This window comes from Otolemur garnettii, unplaced genomic scaffold (assembly GCF_000181295.1).
Source record: "Otolemur garnettii isolate 467f Iridium unplaced genomic scaffold, OtoGar3 scaffold00034, whole genome shotgun sequence".
Lineage (NCBI taxonomy): Eukaryota > Metazoa > Chordata > Mammalia > Primates > Galagidae > Otolemur > Otolemur garnettii.
In genome coordinates, this window is record NW_003852429.1 from 9,200,224 (window position 1) to 9,205,510 (window position 5,287).

General features: G+C 47.2%; 1 pseudogene; it reads right to left on the bottom strand.

The window, feature by feature from the left end:
- Nucleotides 1-5,287, bottom strand: part of LOC100950296 — a 17,226-nt pseudogene that overhangs the window by 10,150 nt on the left and 1,789 nt on the right.

Sequence of the window (5,287 nt, forward strand, 5' to 3'; positions counted from 1 at the left end):
TCACAGCCATCCCACCTCCCCCTTGACTCTCTCACTCAGATGTAACTCACCCATCCCCCACTCTATGTCTGCACCTGAACACAGGTGGGGAAACAGTCACCCTGGGTAGAGTGCCGTGGCATCACAGCTCACAGCAACCTCCAACTCCTGGTCTCAAGCAAGTCTCCTGCCTCCACCTCCCAAGTAGCTGGGACCACAGGCACCTGCCACAATGCCTGGCTGTTTTTTGGTTGCAGCCGTCATTGTTGTTTGGTGGGCCCAGGCTGGATTCGAACCAGCCACCTTAGGTGTATGTGGCTGGTGCCTTAGCCACTTGAGCCACAGGCGCTGAGCCCAATCAGTCCCATGTTGATGAACACTTGGTTATTTCCAGTTTTTTACTATTACGAATAATGCCACAGTGAATTATTTTATGCATGAGCCGTTTTGTATCTATGCCTGATGCCATTTGGGATGGATTTCTGGAAGTGGCATTGTTGGGGTGAAGGACAGGAATATACATATTGGGCTATCTACCGCCAAATTCTCTGCATATTGGAGTTGCACAAGCCTTCTGTTTGTCCTTTGCTCTTTTTCCATCTCCTTCCTTCCTGCCAGAAATTGATTCTAGAAAGTGCAGCAGCCATCTCACAACTGTAAAAATAAACACCATCCCTACAGATGTCAGATCTGGAAACCAAAAGAGCTCCCAAGGCCTCTCCCAGCATCAGTCCTCCCTGCCTACCACTAAGCTTCTTGTCATGGCACAAAAATAAACCACTCACCTGGATAGACCTAGTTATTCAGTTACCTATTACCCAGAGCCAAAGACAACATAGTAATTCAAATATTGAGTAAGTTTGATTGAAATTATGTGAATTGAAAAGCTTATAGCTCATCATGGAGTTGGTACCTACTATTAAAAACAGTATCATCCAATATGGCAGCCACTAGCCACAGGTGACCATTTAAATTCAGGTTAAATAAAATTAACAATTCAGGGCTTCTGTGCACTCACTACATTTCAAGCGTTCAATAGACACAGGACTCTAGTAGTCACCACATTGGGTAGCTTGGGCATCAGGGAGCATAACCATCAGTGCTGAAGGTTCTGCACTGCTGATACACAATTCAAGGTAGCACTGAGGGGTCACGCTAGTTATAAACATTTAAGAAACTGTCGGCTCGGCGCCTGTGGCTCAAGTGGCGAAGGCGCCAACCACATACACTAAGGTGGTGGGTTTGAATCCAGCCTGGGCCTGCCAAACAACAATGATGGCTACAACCAAAAAATAGCCGGGCATTGTGGTGGGTGCCTGTGGTCCCAGCTACTTGGGAGGCAGAGGCAGGAGACTCACTTGAGCCCAGGAGTTGGAGGTTGTTGTGAGGTGTGATGCCATGGCACTCTAGCCAGGGGGACAGCTTGAGGCTCTGTCTCCAAAAAAAGAAAAAAGAAACTGTCATTCTGATGACCTATATCTTCTAAAGTATTATTAGAAACATAACACTATTTGAGATTAGGCTTATCTACCAAACAGTAAATCTAATATTATGATATAAGATGTGACTGGCCTCAGCTTCTCCCATCATTGAAAACCCACCCACTGTGGTTTTGTGCTTCATCATTAAAGACACTTGCACTGCACAAACAGTCCCGCCAGCATTGTTCTCAAAGGTGTGGCCCTGTAACACGCTGCATGTGCATTTTCAGGATTAGCGTTTAAAGGGCCCCCCAAAACACACGTCTAGGCAAAACCAGAAAACACAATCTCCAGAAAGGAGAGTAGTATATTGTGAAGAAGAGAGGATTTCATTAGCAATGCAGAAAATAGCTCAGGACTGTGCAAACCATGAGGAAATTTCAGGGTAGAGAGCCCATGGCAGTTGAGAAAGACTTTCCCACTTCCACTTTAGTTTTGCAAGGAAAAGCAAAGAGGGAGGCATAGAAAGCAAGGAGGATGTTCGCAAGTTTCTGAAGCTTTGGGGGTTTTCACACAGTGAGGATGCCCATATTGTGTGATCAGATAAAGTGAAATCATCTGTCAGCCTGTCTGTTCCCATGGCTGTGCTATTCATAGAAGACGTACCTCTTTCCCCATGTAAAACACCATATGCCCCTGCTCTTACCTAATTAGGTGCAGGGTGTGTGGGCGTCCTAAGGACCTATAACGTTTTCTCAGGTCTATGGCACAGAGGAGGAGGAGATAATGATGGTGACTCAAGTGGCCATTTGGAGCCCTTCTGTAGAACATTCTTCAGAGATGTCAAGAGCAATGGGGAACCATGTTAATTAATACATTTGAAATGAGTTTTGACTCTTGTCATCTACAGCATCATGAAAAAGGAAAGACAATGTCAGTATCTTCTGGACCCCTCAGACACCCACGGACCCCTCTTCCTGCCTCCAGTTGGTTACCAAGGCTCCGTTACACAATCCACCATGTAATCACTCCTCACAGCCATCCCACCTCCCCCTTGACTCTCTCACTCAGATGTAACTCACCCATCCCCCACTCTATGTCTGCACCTGAACACAGGTGGGGAAACACTCAATCTGCAGCCAAGAGAGGGGAGAACACGACTTATACTGTGTCCTCAGGACAGAACAAATTCTGGAGATGGGTGGTGGTGGCAGCTGCACAACAATGTGACTGTATTAATGCCACTAAACCGTACCCTTAGACCAGGCACAGTGGCTCAATCCTGTAATCCTCCACTCCGGAAGGTCAAGGTGGGGTTGGTGGGGGCGTTGCAGAGCTTGGGAGTTAGAGACCAGCCTGAGCAAGAGCAAAACTCTATCTCTACTAAAAATAGAAAAACCTAACCCAGCATTGTGATAGGCACCTGTAGTCCCTGCTACACAGGAGGCTGAGGCAAAGAGGATCACTTGAGCCCAAGAGTTTGAGGTTGCTTATGAGCTATGAGACGCCATGGCACTCTACCTAGGGTGACAAAGTGAGACTCTTGTCTCAAAAAAACCCAAAAGAAACAAACAAGAAAATCAACTAAATAAACAAAAGAATAAAAGTAAAGTTAGAAAAGCAAAACACGAGCCTAGGTAACATATCAAGATTCCATATCAACAAAAATTTTAAAAATTAGCTGAGCATAGTGATGCACCCCCGTATTCCTGGATGCTGGGGAGGCTGAGATGGGAGGATCCCTTGAACCCAGGAGTTGGGAGCTGCACCGAGCTACGATTGTACCACTGTGCTGCAGCCTAGGGGACAGAGTGAGACCCTGTCTCCAAAAATAAAAACCAAACCAAACAAAAGCCACTCGACATTGTCATCTGGTTTCATTTTAATTTCAAGTACACCAATAACAAGTGGACATTTGACCCTCCTGCCGTCAATCCTCACATGCTTCCCTAATTTCTCCACTTTCCCGCTCTTCACCTTTTCTCCCTCCTACACACTTACCCCTTTCCTCACTGAGGCTTCAGGGAGAAAATTTGAGCAATTGGACAGACACTTCTGGGGCTGAGCCTCCCCTCCTGCTATTAGGGATGAAGTGTCCTGTTCTTTTTTTTTTTTTTTTTGGAGACAGAGCCTCAAGCTGTCACCCTGGGTAGAGTGCCATGGCATCACAGCTCACAGCAACCTCTAAATCTTGGGCTCAAGCAATTCTCCTGCCTCCACCTCCCAAGTAGCTGGGACTACAGGCACCCGCCACAATGCCCAGCTATTTTTTGGTTGCAGCCGTAATTATTGTTTGGCAGGCCCGGGCTGGATTCAAACCTGCCAGCTAGAGCCACAGGCACCGAGCCAAGTGTCCTGTTCTTATCAAAACTTCTTGCAGGGTGGCACCTGTGGCTCAAAGCAGGTGGTGGCTTCAAACCCAGTCCTGGCCAAAAAACTGCAAAAAAATAAATAAATAAAATTGAGACTAAAAAAAAAAATTCAAAAGATCAATTAAATACATTTAAAAAAAAAAAAACTTCTTGCAGGAAGTGGGCAAGGGAATGACTACTTAACGGTGACAGAGAGTTTTGCTTTAGGATGATGAAAACGTTTTGGAAACAGTACAGCATGTTTATACAATATGCAATTACGTACTAATGCAATTACTGCCACTGAATTATACACTTAAGAAGAGTCCAGGGCGGTGCCTGTGGCTTAGTGGGTAGGGTGCTGGCCCCATATACTGAGGGTGATAGGTTCTAACCTGGCCCCAGCCCCAGCCCAACTGCAAGAACAAAAATATAGCCAGGCATTGTGGTGGGCACTTATGGTCCCAGCTGCTCGAGAGGCTGAGGCAAGAGAATCGCTTAAGCCCAGGAGTTGGAGGTTGCTGGGAGCTGTGACACCACAGCACTCTGAGGGCGATAAAGTGAGAATCTGTCTCTAAAAAAAAAAGAAGAAGAGTCCAAATGCAGATTTCATGATACATATATTTTATTACAACAACAAAAAAGTGTTTTAAACACCTGCCCCTCGATGTGGGCTCTGACCCCACGGTACTCCAGGCCTGTGCGCCCGCCCTATTCTCTCTTCTTGTTCCAGTGCATTTAATCTCGAGCATGTCTCTTCCACTACCCCTGCCCCACCAGGCCATTGGGACCACAGTGCACAAACATGTTCTACCAGTCCTGTCTGGAAAACTCACCCATACCCCCGGGCCCCACCTTTCTACCCTCCTGGCACTGCCTGAGGCTTCTCACTCTTGCCTGACCCAGCTAGCTTTGAACCCCCACCTCTCCACAGAGATCGTCCGTACCAACGTCATCACGGAGCCCTATGTCCCTCAATCAAGTGACCACTCAGCCTTCTTGATATGCTTTTGATTCTCATGATGCCCCCTTTACTACTCACCTCCTGCCTCACCGTGAGCTCCTTCTGAGTCTTACTTGGGCCCTGTTTCACCTAATAAAATGTCTCCATAGTGCTTCTGGAATCCTGCTATTGTCATACAATCCCCTTAGATCATCTCATTCAGTCTGTAGTTTTAAACCCTAGTAAAGACCAGTATGCCCCAAAGCTTCCAAACCTAAACCTCCGGTCCTCACCTCTATCTACCTGGCACCTCCACCTAACTGGCTTTCTGTCCCAAATGGCTTCTGCCCTAACTCCCGGCACCACCACCCACCCAGTGGCTCTGGAGTCAAATTGCTGATCATTTCCTGGGTCTCCCCTCCTCTGCACTCCCTGGATGAGCAGGTGCTGTCCGTGAGTCAAATGAAACTCAGCCCTGGGCTCGGCACCTATAGCTCAACCGGCTAAGGCGCCAGCCACCTACACCTAAGGTGGCGGGTTCAAATCCCCAGCCCGGACCCGCCAAACAACAATGACGGCTGCAACCAAAAAAT